This window comes from Pleurodeles waltl, chromosome 2_2 (genome assembly GCF_031143425.1).
Source record: "Pleurodeles waltl isolate 20211129_DDA chromosome 2_2, aPleWal1.hap1.20221129, whole genome shotgun sequence".
NCBI lineage: Eukaryota > Metazoa > Chordata > Amphibia > Caudata > Salamandridae > Pleurodeles > Pleurodeles waltl.
Genome location: NC_090439.1, coordinates 324,165,535 through 324,183,808, shown reverse-complemented (window position 1 = coordinate 324,183,808; position 18,274 = coordinate 324,165,535).

Sequence of the window (18,274 nt, the reverse complement as noted above, 5' to 3'; positions counted from 1 at the left end):
GTTGGGCAGTGCTGAGTTCAGTGCCACTTGGCTGATTGCAACCAAAACCACTGTCACCCCCATCGTGATATAGGATTCTTGTGGAGAAGGCAGTTAGATCAGGGGGTAGACCGCCAAACTAATCTGACCGCCACAGCGATCCAACTGCCACAGCGAGGCTGGCGGTCTTGTAACCTTCAGCCTCCTAATAAGACCCTCAAACTATTCAGTAAGTTTAAACTTTGGAATGAGTTTGCTACTTTTCAGTATTTGCAAACTCATAGTTCCTATTAAAGAAAAAACATAGCAAGTCCAGCACTTACCATGGTCAACAACTGGTACTGCAGCACCCTCATAGAGAAAGGTACTTATAATGAAACTCCTTAGGAAGTATTATTACATTAAATTAAATTAAATAACAATATTGAAAATAGTTGACAATGTAGATAAGTATAAATTAATGTTTAAAAATAATGCATAAAATAGTGTGTATTTCTTACTTAATTATAATTAGGCTACCAGACTTATGGTATTTATTATTAAGTTATCCTTCTGTATTTTCTATATTTTTTATTGCCATCTTTTCAGTATTTATCCATATTTATTTTGTTGTATTGTGAAATGAAGTAGTGACTTGTACATTTCCATAAATATTTAACCAAGAATTGCGCAGTCATTTGTTAATGCCTGCTGGGTTTTAGCATGTTAAGCACCCAAATATAAAAAATAATAATAAACTCACATGAAAATATTTGCATTAAACTAAAAATATATGTAGAAGCATGCAATTATTTAAGGAAATCGCATCTAATTTTCTGCCTCCTGAGGCTGTTAGTCTGCTCAGCTGTTGGCCTTCAAATCATCAATGACACCATAGAGAGTCATTCAAAGAAGCACACATTTCTATCCTTTTCTGCTATAAAAAATAAATGCAGACAAAGAACACATTGTTTTCTCTCTGTATTTTTTTGCTGAAATCAGTAAAAAGTGAAAACTGGGAGACTTAGGGGCATATTTATACTCTGTTTGCACCGAATGTGCGTCAAATTTTTTGACGCACAATCGGTGCAAACCCTGCCCCATATTTATACTTTGACGTCCGACGCCGCGGGCGTCAAAATTCCACCATGTGCGTCATTTTTTGGAAGGGGGAACCAGCCTTGCGTTAAGTATATGCAAGGTAGGCGTTCCCTTCCAAAAAATGACTTTAAGGCCTGTGCCCCATATTTATACTCTGACATCATTTTTGCGCACAGGAGGTGGCAGGCCTTAAAAAACGGCGCACAGCCTGATGGGCGCCGTTTTTTAACGCCTGGGTCAGGTCAGGCGTTAAGGGACCTGTGGGCTCAGAAGGAGCCCAGAGGTGCCCTCCCATACCCCCAGGGACACCCCCTGCCACCCTTGCCCACCCCAGGAGGACACCCAAGGATGGAGGGACCCATCCCAGGGAAGTTGAGGTAAGTTGGGGTAAGTATTTTTTTTCGTTTTTTTTTTTGTGGCATAGGGGGGCCTGATTTGGGCCCCCCTACATGCCACTATGCCCAATGACCATGCCCAGGGGACATAAGTTCCCTGGTCACGGCCATTGGGCAAGAGGACATGACTCCTGTCTTTGCTAAGACAGGAGTCATGTCAATGGAGGTTGGGGGTCAAAAAAAATTGCGCAAATCCGGTTTGAGGCTTGAATTTTGCCTCAGACCTGACTTGCCCCATTTTTTGACGCCCAACCTCCATTTTCCCATATGCCGGCTCTGCCTGGTGTGAGGCTTTTTTTTTTTACGCACACCAGTCCGCAGCGCCGGCTAACGTCATTCCATAAATAAGGCGCCCGCATGGCACGTTGGAATGGCGTTAGCCGGCGGTAAAATCTTTGACGCACAACTGCGTTGGCGCAGTTGTGCATCAAAAAGTATAAATATGGGCCTTAATCTTCACATATTTGAATGACCTATTCTAACTTTAAAAATAATACAACAATAAATGCTATTAAAGAATAATTACATTAATGTTAATTCTGTTCATCGCTTTTAATAATTAATAATGCACACTAAAATATATTTCTTTAGATGCAAATGTATTATTTAATTCAAGTTTTATGAGCATAATTTTATTTTAATTTAATATGTTGCCACTAATCAAAGTTTTAATTATAAATTAATCTGATAGCACTGCAGCACTGTTTTCTATTTTGTTTTACATATAATGTGAAAATATGTAAAATTATTTTACATTAATATTTAAAACAAACATATTTTATAGCCATTCTTGAGGAGTCTCCAATGGCAAAGTATAGAGAAAAGTTAAAAATGTATTTAACCCCTTCACTGCCAGGACTTTTCCCCCTCCTGTGCCAGGCCTTTTTTTGGCTATTTGGGGCAGTTTGCGCTTAGGCCCTCATAACTTTTTATCCACATAAGCTAGCCAAGCCAAATTTGCGTCCTTTTTTTCCAACATCCTAGGGATTCTAGAGGTACCCAGACTTTGTGGGTTCCCCTGAAGGAGGCCAAGAAATTAGCCAAAATACAGTGAAAATTTTGTTTTTTTCAAAAAAATGGGGAAAAGTGGCTGCAGAAGAAGGCTTGTGGTTTTTTCCCTGAAAATGGCATCAACAAAGGGTTTGCAGTGCTAAAATCACCAGCTGCCAGGCTTCCAGGAACAGGAAGACTTGAATCAGAAAACCCAATTTTTCAACACAAATTTGGCATTTTACTGGGACATACCCCATTTTTACAATTTTTTTTGCTTTCAGACTTCTTCCAGTCAGTGACAGAAATGGGCGTGAAACCAATGCTGGATCCCAGACACCTAAACATTTCTGAAAAATAGACAACATTCTGAATTCAGCAAGGGGTCATTTGTATAGTTCCTACAAGGGTTTCCTGCAGAAAATAACAACTGAAAAAGAAAAATATTGAAATTTAGGTGAAAAAAACATAAATTTTTCTCTACGTTTTACTCTGTAACTTTTTCCTGCAATGTCAGATTTTCGAAAGCAATATACCGTTACGCCTGCTGGACTCCTTTGGTTGCCGGGATATATAGGGCTTGTAGGTTCATCAAGAACCCTAGGTACCCAGAGCCAATAAATGAGCTGCACCCTGCAGTGCGTTTCATTCTATACCGGGTATACAGCAATTCATTTGCTGAAATATAAAGATTGAAAAATAGCTATCAAGAAAACCTTTGTATTTCCAAAATGGGCACAAGATAAGGTGTTGAGGAGCAGTGGTTATTTGCACATTTTTTTTTTACGCACACCAGTCCGCAGCGCCGGCTAACGTCATTCCATAAATAAGGCGCCCGCATGGCACGTTGGAATGGCGTTAGCCGGCGGTAAAATCTTTGACGCACAACTGCGTTGGCGCAGTTGTGCATCAAAAAGTATAAATATGGGCCTTAATCTTCACATATTTGAATGACCTATTCTAACTTTAAAAATAATACAACAATAAATGCTATTAAAGAATAATTTCATTAATGTTAATTCTGTTCATCGCTTTTAATAATTAATAATGCACACTAAAATATATTTCTTTAGATGCAAATGTATTATTTAATTCAAGTTTTATGAGCATAATTTTATTTTAATTTAATATGTTGCCACTAATCAAAGTTTTAATTATAAATTAATCTGATAGCACTGCAGCACTGTTTTCTATTTTATTTTACATATAATGTGAAAATATGTAAAATTATTTTACATTAATATTTAAAACAAACATATTTTATAGCCATTCTTGAGGAGTCTCCAATGGCAAAGTATAGAGAAAAGTTAAAAATGTATTTAACCCCTTCACTGCCAGGACTTTTCCCCCTCCTGTGCCAGGCCTTTTTTTGGCTATTTGGGGCAGTTTGCGCTTAGGCCCTCATAACTTTTTATCCACATAAGCTAGCCAAGCCAAATTTGCGTCCTTTTTTTCCAACATCCTAGGGATTCTAGAGGTACCCAGACTTTGTGGGTTCCCCTGAAGGAGGCCAAGAAATTAGCCAAAATACAGTGAAAATTTTGTTTTTTTCAAAAAAATGGGAAAAAGTGGCTGCAGAAGAAGGCTTGTGGTTTTTTCCCTGAAAATGGCATCAACAAAGGGTTTGCAGTGCTAAAATCACCAGCTGCCAGGCTTCCAGGAACAGGAAGACTTGAATCAGAAAACCCAATTTTTCAACACAAATTTGGCATTTTACTGGGACATACCCCATTTTTACAATTTTTTTTGCTTTCAGACTTCTTCCAGTCAGTGACAGAAATGGGCGTGAAACCAATGCTGGATCCCAGACACCTAAACATTTCTGAAAAATAGACAACATTCTGAATTCAGCAAGGGGTCATTTGTATAGTTCCTACAAGGGTTTCCTACAGAAAATAACAACTGAAAAAGAAAAATATTGAAATTTAGGTGAAAAAAACATAAATTTTTCTCTACGTTTTACTCTGTAACTTTTTCCTGCAATGTCAGATTTTCGAAAGCAATATACCGTTACGCCTGCTGGACTCCTTTGGTTGCCGGGATATATAGGGCTTATAGGTTCATCAAGAACCCTAGGTACCCAGAGCCAATAAATGAGCTGCACCCTGCAGTGCGTTTCATTCTATACCGGGTATACAGCAATTCATTTGCTGAAATATAAAGATTGAAAAATAGCTATCAAGAAAACCTTTGTATTTCCAAAATGGGCACAAGATAAGGTGTTGAGGAGCAGTGGTTATTTGCACATCTCTGAATTCCGGGGTGACCATACTAGCATGTGAATTACAGGGCATTTCTCAAATAGATGTCTTTTTTACACACTCTCTTATATTTGGAAGGAAAAAATGTAGGGAAAGACAAGAGGCAATAACACTTGTTTTGCTAATCTATGTTCCCCCAAGGCTCCTGATAAAAATGATACCTCACTTGTGTGGGTAGGCCTTGCGCCCGCGACAGGAAACGCCCCAAAACGTAACGTGGACAAATCACATTTTTTGAAAGAAAACAGAGGTGTTTTTTGCAAAGTGCCTACCTGTAGATTTTGGCCTCTAGCTCAGCCGGCACCTAGGGAAACCTACCAAACCTGTGCATTTTTGAAAACTAGAGACCTAGGGGAATCCAAGATGGGGTGACTTACGGGGGCTCTGACCAAGTTCTGTTACCCAGAATCCTTTGCAAACCTCAAAATTTGGCTAAAAAAACACATTTTCCTCAAATTTTGGTGACAGAAAGTTCTGGAATCAGAGAGGAGCCACAAATGTCCTTCCACCCAGCGTTCCCCCAAGTCTCCCGATAAAAATGATACCTCACTTGTGTTGGTAGGCCTAGCGCCCGCGAAGGAAATGCCCCAAAACGCAACGTGGACACATCACATTTTTTGAAAGAAAACAGAGGTGTTTTTTGCAAAGTGCCTACCTGTAGATTTTGGCCCCTAGCTCAGCCGGCACCTAGGGAAACCTACCAAACCTGTGCATTTTTGAAAACTAGAGACCTAGGGGAATCCAAGACGGGGTGACTTGTGGGGCTCTGACCAGGTTCTGTTACCCAGAATCCTTTGCAAACCTCAAAATTTGGCTAAAAAAACACATTTTCCTCACATTTTGGTGACAGAAAATTCTGGAATCAGAGAGGAGCCACAAATTTCCTTCCACCAAGCGTTCCCCGATAAAAATGATACCTCACTTGTGTGAGTAGGCCTAGTGCCCGTGACAGGAAATGCCCCAAAACGCAACATGGACACATCACATTTTTTGAAAGAAAACAGAGGTGTTTTTTGCAAAGAGCCTACCTGTAGATTTTGTCCTCTAGCTCAGCCGACACCTAGGGAAACTTACCAAACCTGAGCATTTTTGAAAACTAGAGACCTAGGGGAATCCAAGATGGGGTGACTTGTGGAGCTCTGACCAGGTTCTGTTACCCAGAATCCTTTGCAAACATCAAAAACTGGCCAGAAAAACACTTTTTCCTCTCATTTCGGTGACAGAAAGTTCTGGAATCTGAGAGGAGCCACATATTTCCTTCCACCCAGCGTTCCCCTAAGTCTCTCAATAAAAATGGTACCTCACTTGTGTGGGTAGGCCTAGCGCCCACGAAAGGAAATGGCCCAAAACACAACGTGGACACATCAAATTTTTTCACAGAAAACAGAGGTGTTTTTTGCAAAGTGCCTCTAGCTCAACCGGCCCGGGGGTGGCAGAAATGGCCTAAAATAAATTTGCCCCCCTACCCCCGCAACCCCTCCCCGGGAGCGACCCTTGCCTATGGGGTCGCTTCCCCTGCGTGACATTGGCGCCAAAAAAAAAATCCCCGGTGCCTAGTGGTTTCTGCCCCCTTAGGGGCAGATTGACTTAAAATCGGCCAATCTGCCCCCAAGGGGGGCAGAAATGGTCTAAATACAGTTTGCCCCTCAGGGCAGCGACCCTTGCCTAATGGGTCGCTCCCCATCTCTAAAAAAACAAACAACCAAAAAAAAAACACCAAAAAAAATTTAATAATAAATTCCCCGGGGGGCAGAAATGGCCTAAAATAAATTTGCCCCCCACCTCCTCAATCCTCCCCCCCGGGAGCGACCCTTGCCTACGGGGTCGCTCCCTCTGCGTGACATTGGCGCAAAAAAAAAATCCCCGGTGCCTAGTGGTTTCTGCCCCTTTCGGGGCAGATTGACCTAAAATCTGCTAATCTGCCCCCAAGGGGGGCAGAAATGGTCTAAATACAATTTGCACCCCAGAGCAGCGACCCTTGCCTAATGGGTCGCTCCCCATCCCTAAAAAAACAAACAAACAAAAAAAAAACACAAAAAAAAAAATTGCCCTGGCGCCTAGAGGTTTCTGCCCCCCCTGGGGCAGATCGGCCTAATAACAATAGGCCGATCTGCCCCCGGGGGGCAGAAATGGCCTAAAATAAATTTGCCCCCCCAACCCCCTCCCCCTGGGAGTGACCCTTACCTACGGGGTCTCTCCCCCTGCGTGACATTGGCGCTAAAAAAAAAATCCCCGGTGCCTAGTGCTTTCTGCCCCCTTGGGGGCAGATTGACCTAAAATCGGCCAATCTGCACCCAAAGGGGGCAGAAATGGTCTAAATACAGTTTGCCTCTCAGGGGAGCGACCCTTGCCTAATGGGTCGCTCCCCATCTCTAAAAAATTAAAAAAATTTAAAAAAAACACACACAAAAATATTTGCCCTGGCGCCTAGAGGTTTCTGCCCCCCCCCCGGGGGCAGATCGGCCTAATAACAATAGGCCGATCTGCCCCCGGGGGGGCAGAAATGGCCTAAAATAAATTTGCCCCCAACCTCCCCAATCCTCCCCCCTTCCCCGGGAGCGACCCTTGCCTACGGGGTCGTTCCCCCGCGTGACATTGGCGCCAAAAAAAAATCCCTGGTGGTTTCTGCCCCCTTGGGGGCAGATTGACCTAAAATCGGCCAATCTGCCCCCAAGGGGGGCAGAAATGGTCTAAATACAGTTTGTCCCCCAGGGAGTGACCCTTGCCTAATGAGTCGCTCCCCATCTCTAAAAAAACAAACAAACAAAAAAAAAAACACAAAATAAAAACACAAAAAAATGTGCCCTGGCGCCTAGAGGTTTCTGCCCCCCGAGGGCAGATTTGCTTAATAACAGTAGGCCGATCTGCCCCCAGGGGGGCAGAAATGGCCTAAAATAAATTTGCCGCCCCCAACCCCCCCCCCCCGGGAGCGACCCTTGCCTACGGGGTCGCTCCCCCTGCGTGACATTGGCGCCAAAAAAAAAATCCCTGGTGCCTAGTGGTTTGTGACCTAAAATCGGCCAATCTGCCCCCAAGGGGGGCAGAAATGGTCTAAATACAGTTTGTCCCCCAGGGGAGCGACCCTTGCCTAATGGGTCGCTCCCCATCTCTAAAAAAATAAATAAAATAAAAAAAACACTAAAAAAAATTGGCCCTGGCGCCGAGAGGTTTCTGCCCCCCCGGGGGCAGATTGGCCTAATGACAATAGGCCGATCTGCCCCCAGGGGGGCAGAAATGGCCTAAAATAAATTTAACCCCACCCCCGGGAGCGACCCTTGCCTACGGGGTCGCTCCCCCTGCGTGACATTGCACCAAAAAAAAATCCCCAGTGCCTAGTGGTTTCTGCCCCCCTTGGGGGCAGATTGGCATAGCAAAAATCGGCCGATCTGCCCCCAAAGGGGGCAGAAATGGCCTAAATACAATTTTCCCCTCCAGGGGAGCGACCCTTGTCCAAGGGGTCGCTCCCCATCTGTAAAACAAAAAAAACAAAAAATCCCCGGTGCCTATCGGCCTAATCAAAATAGGCTGATCTACCCCCCAGGGGGGCAGAAATGGCCTAAAATAATTCCCCCCCCCCTTGGGGGCAGATTGGACTCATCAAAATAGGCCAATCTGCCCCCAAGGGGGGCAGAAATGGCCTAAATATATTTGCCCCCTAGAGGAGCGACCCTTGCCTAAGGGCTCGCTCCACACCTAAAAAGAAAAAAAAAAAAGAGAAGATCCCTGGTGCCGAGAGGTTTCTGTCCCCCCTGAGTGCAGATCGGCCTAATAATAGGCCGATCTGCCCCCGGGGGGGCAGAAAAGGCCTTTCTAAAAAATGACCCCCATTGGGAGCGACCCTTGTCCAAGGGGTCGCTCCCTTATGCCAGTTTAAAAAAAAAAAAATAATCCCTGGTGTCTAGTGGGCGTTTCAAAATGCTGAGCATTTCTCTTTCGATCGCGCTGGAAACTGAGCTGCCAGCGCGATAGAGGAGGCCCTGTGACAAATCAGCGTGCGCTCACGTGCTGACGTCATGGGGGGGTGGAAGGGGAAGGGCTTCCCCTTCCATTCCTGCCTTAGAGCACAGGGGGGGGGCGCTAGCGCTCCCCCCAGTTCCCGTGCCTTGGACGAGATGACCTTGTCCAAGGCACTTGAAAGGTTAAATTGAAAACATATAAACAATGTTTTACATTCAATATTAATGCAAATTAAAGTATATATATTTGCTTTAAATATAGAACAAAATTAAAAATGCTACAGCACTATTAAATTAATTTTGAATTAAGCCTTAATTAATGGAAATATATTACATCAAATTAAAATATTTCTGAAGTTTAAATCAAAAATAAAATCCCACCAAAAGACCAAATATTTTAGTGTGCCTTCATTTTTTAAAAAGTGATTTATAGAATGAATTTCAACGGATTAATTTTAATTATATTTATTGTTACATCATTTTTCAAATTCAAATAAGTTACTAAAATATTCCATAATTAAATAATAAATAGGCACTATATTTTCCAAATTATATTCACATTCATTTACAGTCATTTATATTGTTAGCTATTTTAAATAATAATTCAATGTAATTTAACATTATATCCACTGGTGTTTTATTTTAATTCCCTACCGCCATAATTTTCTATGAGATGGTATAGCAGTACCAGTGGTTGGCCATGTGTAGTGCTTGACTAACTACTGTTTTTTAGTAGTAAGGTACACTCAGAGTGTGTGTATATCAAAAAGTAGTAAACTTACCTAAATGTGTAAACTTACTTAAAACTGCAGACTTACTCAAAAGTGTAAGTTAGCTTTGTGCATTGAGCCCTGCGTGTCTACATGTGTCTCAGTTGACTGTTTTCATTATGGAGAATATTTCTTCGATTCAAGAGAAGTTTAAATAAAGACTGGCTTTTATTAGCGACGTCATGACAGCAAAAAAGCTGACTTCAAATAATCTGTGAAAAAACATAAACCTTAATTTTCTGTAAATCCTATTCCATCTGATCTTCAACTTGGGGATCTGATTATCACGGTTAGCCTGCAGTCCCATCCAAGACAGCTAGGTATTTAGGAAAGAAATTTGGTGGTTTATGTCCTGATCACAGCTAGACTTGATTATGGGAACTTACTCTATTATTCACTGTTTACAAATCATCCAAATTGCTGCTGCACAACTTTGTTGGAACCTGTCAAGAGATCAGTCTGTGTCTGCACATCTTATCAAGCTCCAGTTGCTTCCTATTCATAAAAGATTGTTTTTAGTCCCTCATTATAACATTCATAACTGTGTCGTACAAACATCCAATATATCTTCAAAATCTTTTTCACCTGTACACCCCGGCAGATGCCTTACATCTTTGTGGGTCAAGCTTCTCAAAGTTCCTCAAATCCAGTGCTCAAAAACTGGTAGCCTCTCTTTCGCCCATTTAGTCACTAAGCACTGGAATTTTTTCCTTCAGGAACTTCGTCACGCCTAATCAGACTCCATTTTCCACAAGAAGGTGAAACCTTGGCTCTTCAAACCCAATAAATATCCTGCCTCACTTCTAGCTTGTTGCACTCAGTGACAGCAAGCCATAGCTGCAGCCTATCTTTAAATCTCAATTGAATTAATTGGATTCTAATACCTATGTGCAACATATATCTAACTACTTTTTAGTGTCTTCTGTTGTGAACTAGCGATTTTAATTGTGCCCATCAAGTTACAAACAGCTTATTTCTTTAACATGAAAGTACAACACACCAAGTGGCAGATTTATGAAAACTGCAAGCATTGCGCTACTTTGTACATATCGTGGGGCGTTTTTGGCCCTCCAACACCACATTAGAGTAAAAAAATGACTCCAATGTGGCATTGGAATTGAGCTAGGCCCTCCTAAATCTGAGCCCAAGGATTTAATGGTTTTGTGGGACGGATGACGGTGTAGCCATGTATTATCAGGAATAAAGTCCTGCCTGCTATACATTATAAGAATATTGTAAGTCTCCACGGAGTTACATTACCTTATAAAGGAATTTAGCTTGTGGCCCCATTCCTCTATATGTTCATGGAACTCCCCCATGATTATCATTATCCTTGTAATGTACAACAGGAAATACTTAACCCTTTACATATCAATTTGTGCCCAATATAGCACCCAGGTAGAACTCATATTTCACTCAGGTCCTGTTCTACCACCTTTCTTAGCAGTAAAGAGTTTTATGGGGTCAGGGCAGGGTTGTGTTACCCATAGCAGAAGTAGAGATTACTGTAGGCATTCTTCCTAATCAGGAGAATCGCAGAGGTAGGCACTCACTTTTAATACCAGTTATTCTAATATAGTGGCATACAGTGATCACCACCTGCAACAACTGGCACACATTAAGCACTGGCTCTGTTCCAGGTAAAGTGTGTGGCTCCCCTACAGAACACCAGGGCAGTAACAACAACCTCATATGGGTATGCAGTGGAGTGGAGCCCTGACTGCTTAAAGCTGCTCATAGGCCCCTCACACCTGTGGGCACAAGGGGCCCTCATGTCCACTGGCAACGGGGTACCTTTGGCTAGTGAACTCAATACAGCTGCATAGGTACCCTGCTCACACTTCATAAACTCAGCATGATAAAGTAAAATAATGCAAAATGAAATGCCTTAGTAGAAAATAGAAGAAAACTATCCAAGACAAAGTCAAATATACATCTCTTATATTCATCATAAGTTCAGGAAAATCTGTTCAGCAACGGATTGATTGATTCTAAGGCCTGTGTGCACTCAAAATAAAAGTGCCAATAACTATGGAATTTTTTCCAGATATTGTTATCTCTAATTAAGTTTAGGAAGCTACTTTAGACACCCTTAGGAAAAATGAATAGAGAGCTCACCAGAAGTATTCAACTATTCCTCAGTTCCAGTGAAACTGGGCCTCCATGAGCGGCACAGAGTTCAAGTATAAATTCAATTGCTCATCCACCACAAAGCTCAGTACATTAGAACATTAATTGAGCTTGACCTACTGAGCACTAATTTATCCTGACCATCTACTCAGTCTAACTTTGGAAAGGACTGAATCAAAACCCAACTTCTTTATATGGAAAGCTTAAAATATAGCTTCATACATAGCAATATAATTCAAAGAGAATTTCAACAAGCCCACTTGAAAGTTATGGCCTGATTTAGATGTCGAAGGATGGAATACTCCATCACAAACGTGACAGATATCCCAGCCGCTGTATTACAATCCCCGTAGGATATCATGGGATCATAATACCGCGCGCTGGATATCCGTCAGAGTATTTCCCTCTGCTGACATCTAAATCAGGCCTTTAGTGTATAATTGGTTTTAAAAAGTGTTCATCTCTGAGCTCCCAACTGCCCTTGTCATTTCTCTGACGTTATTGATGATGTTCAACTTGCTTTGAATAAATTGTTAGTTTAGTGAGTGCTCAATTCATATTTTTGTAGAGATAATCCCATCTGTCTCTAAATACTTTTAGTGTACAAGGTGCACATATTTCACCTTTTACAAACAGTACAGAAACAGCTGCTGTTGCCAACCAAAAAATTAGGCACAGAGTTATGGTGGCCTTGCATCATTCCAACGTCATATTAGCCTCATTTGTTTTATGCTAATGTGGCATTGGAAGGGCAAAAACGCTGCACCAGACTTACAAAGTGGTGCAATGCTTGCTTTGAGACACTTTGTATCACTTTGCTCCACATTATGCCTGAGCCAGGGATAATGTATGTAAAGGGGGCGTTCTAGCTCTAGAGGGGCCATAAAAATGGCACAAAGGAATCAATGAGATTCCTTTGCACCATTTTTATCGGCATTTTGTAATGCCTGCTAAGTGCAGGCAGTAAAAAGAGGCTCCCATTGTGTTCAATAGGCCTCTGGGTGCTTTGCAGGGTTAGCGTAATCAGTTTGACGCAAAAAATGATGACGTTAGTCCCCCAGAGTACTGCCGTGCTGCACCATACTTTAAATACGGCGCACATACGATGGAGTTAGGTTGGCGCTAAGGGGTGCAAGAAAAGTGGTGCTGCAATAGGTGCAGCACCACTTTTCATAAATCTGTCCCTTAATATATGATGCCACTAACTCAGCAATAGTAAGAATTTAACAGATGCATACAAACCTACCACAGGTATGAAACACTAGTGTTTTGATGAGAGGGACAGTTCCATATGTGTATTTTTTGATTTTCAGATATTGCACAATACTGTTAAATTACATTGTTATTGTCATTCTTTTTCTGTGATGTCTTATCACTTAGCTAAGTGTCTCTTCTATTTTCCAAGGGTCTTTTTGATTGGAAGCTGTCTGGTTGTGGGAATAGAGCCTAGCTTTCCACACTCTGTAAGTTCAGTTCATTTTTTCGATACAAATATATATTATTTAATTGTGATTTCTGGAACAGATTGCTATCATTTTATCTGACATTTATAAGCTATTGTTATATATTAGGTACTGAGGATAGAGCCAATTCATTTGCAGTAAAAACAATTTCATGCTATGAAATCTTTTCCTTCAAAATAAAATCCAGTATATGTTGTATGCGTACCCAGATAAAAAAACAGAAATGTTGCATAAAGTTTAGACGCTCACAACTTGATTGAATTTTTTTTCTATCTAGCACAATATTTCTCAAGCATAATACTAGTGACAGAGATGCTCACCATTGGCATGGGTGACAAATATAGTATGTCATCAATTTGTGTATTTATTAATTTGAAGTATTTTCCATAGTGCCACATGTTTCTCCAGCTTGCACTTCTGAGCATTTTGCTGTATAGATAGTTATGTATACTCTCTATGTTCACATAACATAAAAGATACATTTTGAAAATACAGATGGGTATCTTGCTTGACTTGGGTATTTCCCAGCTCTGGATATTACAGAAAAGGAAGAACAGATAGTTTCTGGGAGGCAGAAAAGCTGATTTAGGGTTCAGTTGAGCGAAGACGAGTCTAATTTAAATTTGGTAGGGTGACATTAAGCTGAAAACTTATAATGACTTTAGAATCCCAGCCTCCCCCATCCTTGATGGTGATACTCTGTGACGTCACCTTGTCAACCAAACACATTATAAAAACATTATTAAATAAATTGCATGAAAAATGTTTACACTATCCTTTGTCTGATAAAACAAGCATTGGCAAAAGTCAATAGGTCTTGCCTATATGACCTGTAGGATTTCCCTGCGGTTTTCAGCCATGTGGCACAACATCCCCAATGAATAAAGAATTAAAATAAAAAAACTTTGATGCTACTGACTGCATCATTTTGTTGACACACACAAAATGAAGTGGGAACTTTTTCTGCTGTCAGTTACCAATCTCAGCTGGATAAACACTTTACACATGGGGTTGAGCTCAATTTAAATTAGTGACTTGAATCACTAATTTAATCATAAGAGACCTTAATGTCCATGCGCTTACCCTCACCCCCAATACAAACAATTAAATCACCTAAACTGCCCTCAGTCCATATAAGGTGTTTTTCTTTTCAAATTATTGTGTTCATGAATGACACTTTTCCTCTTTACCCATTGGCTTCTAACATGAAGAATGATTGGCAAAGACATCATTAGATCTTCTTCATTTTACATAGCATTGAGCGCAATCACAATTCTCCATAATGCATGGATTAATGACTTCCCTGTGAATTGGTCCCTTCCTCATTTGTTCACTACGGATTCACTCTCTCAGTGCCCCATTTGCAATGGAATCCTGCTATATCTACAAGCTATGAAGGGTCACATTATTCCAGTTAAGGTTTCAAATTATTTCCAGAAATGTTGCTTCCTCAATAAAATGGCCTTTCCTATTAAAGAGGCGATGCAATGCAGTTATCTGAACCTCAATCTCTTAGTGAAATTATCAAATATATTTTCCCATTAGTTGCATGGACCTTTGTTAGTTGACTTGAAATGATGTAAGAGAGATAACATCAGAAATACATTTCCAATACTGTGAAGACATACAACCCCAAAAGCAAGACCATAAATCAATTAATACCACCATAAATGTATACTTCAGAACATTAATCCAACCAATCTATATGCAAAGAAAGAATACATTTGAAAGGTATAACAATACGGTCTGGTCACCAAATTGTGCCAGTAAATCAAGTCACAATAAAATGACACACAAAATAGTAACAGCCATAATGCAAAGAAAAAAAATGATGTGATCAGGTTTTCCATAAGACTTTCCCTTTCTAATCTAAGCATATGTTGGGGCCAAGTCCCTCTAAAGGGAACTTCTAGAGGGGAAGCATAGAAGGTGTCAGCATAAGGCTGAACTTCAGTAGATGCTCTGGGAAATAAGTTGAGTGCTCAACATGAAGCTTCACACTCAAGAGAATCACAAAGCCCAGAGAGAAAAATGTTCCGGCTTGAAGTCAGAATGAAGTCTGCCTAACTAGCTATGAAACAACAATTAAAAATACAGTCAACCGTTTCTAGGACATCTATATGTTGTTCCCACCACTGAGAACCAATCAGGTAACTGCATTTAAGGGGAGTCGACATACTCCTTAAGTTCCCATCCCCACATCATCAGGTGCACATCTATTGGCCTTGGATGTTGCACCCTCCTAGTAGGCTGTGAACAATGAACACTTTCACTTTCACAACTTCCTGCTGGCTGCCAACTTTTTCCCCCCAGGCCTCACTATCAGCAGTCTAATACATAATAAGACCTTTTCTAACTAGCCTAGAAGTGGGATAGCACACGTGCAAAGGGGAAAAACAGCTTACTGGCAGTCTTAAAGCAAACAATTCCAGCTAAGTCTAAGGTCAATGTAAGCTGTCTCGAGAATCAAAATAGATACATGTTATGGATATATAAAATGAAGCAGACAACCAACATCAACGTGATTAGCTGTTGGACATGAGTACGTCAATGTATTAATTAGCTAACTGCAGACATTTATAAACTTCTAGCAATCATAATGATTACAATGTAGTATTATTATTTCGGTTACATATGCCACACGTTCATAAAAGTAGACCACACGATTATATGTATGCAGTATTGATGTTGGAGCATAAATATGTATTTACATGATGTAGGTAGGGTAAAGCCAAAATTACACTGCTCCATAGGTTTGTGCGGCAAGCATGGACTGCCACAAGGAACTCGGGATTCACGGGAACTGTTTCTCCTTGTCTGGGTCTAAATGACATTGCATTAATTTGATGTAAAATGCTAAAAAAAACAAAAAAACAACGGAGATGGACCTATCAAAACCAAAGAATTATTGTGGGCTTGACCCAGGCATCAGATTTATAAATAATCTATTAATAAAAAAATAATGAAGGAATGGAAACTCAAGCTGTAGTAATCATTATGGAAGCCCTCTCTTAAATTACCTCTTCCATATAAATCGTGTTGCATGTAGCATATGATTGTTAAAGACATCAAAGTTCAAGTTCAAACTTAAAAAAAAAAAACATGAAAAGAACAAACTTAACTAACACTTGTGTTGCTGTTTATATAATAAAAACGTGCACACCGACGTTTCCTTCAATCATAAACCATCTTTAGTTTCTACTGTGTAAAAAAAGCAGAAATATGGTGAATTCTTTGTATACCATGCTTACCCTGGTGCAAATCCTGTTTGCTCCATTTCTTCTTACACAATCGGCAAAAATGTTGCGCATTGGTTTGCCTTGTTTTTTTTCTTACCTGTACAGAATTTGTGCTGTAAGGACTCCCCTCTTTTTGTGTGAACTTGCACATACTTTAAAAATCGGGTTAAGATGTGAGAAAGACAGAGTCGGGAAGCCTGGGCTTGTCTGTCCAGGGTTCCCAAGTCTGGCAGACTTCAGATAACCACGTCTGAGGTCGAATATAGACTTTCCTCGGCCGTAAAGCTTCCTTCCTTGGTTATCGTTGCTGTCAGCACACATGATGCAATTTCCACTTCACAATCTACAGCAGTGTCTGTATTTGTACAAGGCATTTAAAAAAAAAAGAAAAAAGAAATTGAGCGCCCTATGCATCGAAATCAAAACTTGCAATTGGCTGGGCTCGGTTAATTTGCGGTTGTTGTTTACTGTGATGTTTGAGAAAGTAGAAAGTAGTCAAAACCCAAATTTTGTAAACCGGGCCCTTAGTCCAGTATAAACCTAAAATCGGCCAGGGTGGTATGTCGCCTAAATCTTGACTCAAAGCGTGTGGGTATTTGCAAAAGGCCAGCAGAGACTATTTTCACCATAAGAACTACTCCAAATTCACTCTTCTCAGAAATCAGCATGTCTTTTGGAAAATGTCATCTGACCCCGCTGCGGGATGTAACTTAAAATGTTGCATTAAGACCCTCATTTAGAAAGACATTAACTTATTTGCTAGTGCTTATAAGCTTTCAAAAACTGACACATGAAGTATGTTAATCTTACAACGACATAAATACAGGCATGTTGTCTGCCTCACAGAACCAGCTCTCGTTTTACAGTGAGAGATTTGTTTAGTGACCTTTCAATTGTACTCAATGTCATTCAAGTAAAAAGTACTAAATTAGAAATGGAGCAAGGACTGATGCTGTTTATATGCATACCTAAAAGGGTGAAAGGTGACCTTTTTTACCCTTTACAAATTTTGGGATTGAATAAGAGTTTGGAGGAGGGAGTTTCTCCCTCACAAATTTGAGCGATATCCCATCTGCTGTTTTACAATTATATACCAGGACCAGATGCTTCGGATTATGTTTTCTCTTTCTTTACTGAGAAAATGACACAGCTAATTAACATTAAAATCACAAAAAATTACTTTTCCCAATACGACTTGTAGTCCATATCATGCCCAATCCTAGGCCTGCTCCCCATATAAATGTCTCTGTAAACTATGTCCTTCCTCTTTCTTTGCTGCTTGCAGCCAGAGATAAGTTTTCCATATTTACGTATTATTTGTTATTGTGTTTTATTATTTGTTTTATTGGTATCAGCCATTGAGTGGGAGTGGGAATTGCTCAGAGCTTCGCATTTAGAGGGCTCCCCTTGTTCTTTTACGGCGTCATGTTTCGGCATCGACCGATTGTTCTCCCTTTTCCGATCGGTCTGCGTACGCAGCTGACAGTCGGCAGCATCTCTTGTTAGACGGTGCACCCGCAGTGAGTGCTCCGCTTTTGGACGTTGTTTTTCTTGCCCCCGCTTGGTGAGGGAAAGAGAGCTCTTTAATGTTGAGGACTCGGTCCCCTTTTCATGTCGATGTGCGAACATGCACGCAAGGCGATCTCTGACTTAGAAAAGTCTTGGAGACTGGCTTGTGCGCAGCACATATACATTTGTGAAGCATCCCCTGGAGCACCCATTGGGGCGCAAAAACAATTTAGGGCTTTGCCCTAGGGGAATTTTTTAGCAGGTGCTCCCTCCACATTTACTTTATATAGGAGTTTTCTCCTTTTTTGACCTGCTTGGGTTTTCCTCTCCCCCCCTTCTTTTTGAACTCCTCCATGTCTTCTTGCTTAACCAGCATGGCATACTACAATGAAGAAGACTAATATTTCCAAGAGATAGCTAATGTGTCTTATGAACACCAGATGGAGGAAGGACTAGTGCAGGCGCTGGGTAACCATGTACAGGACTCTGTTAATCAGGCTCT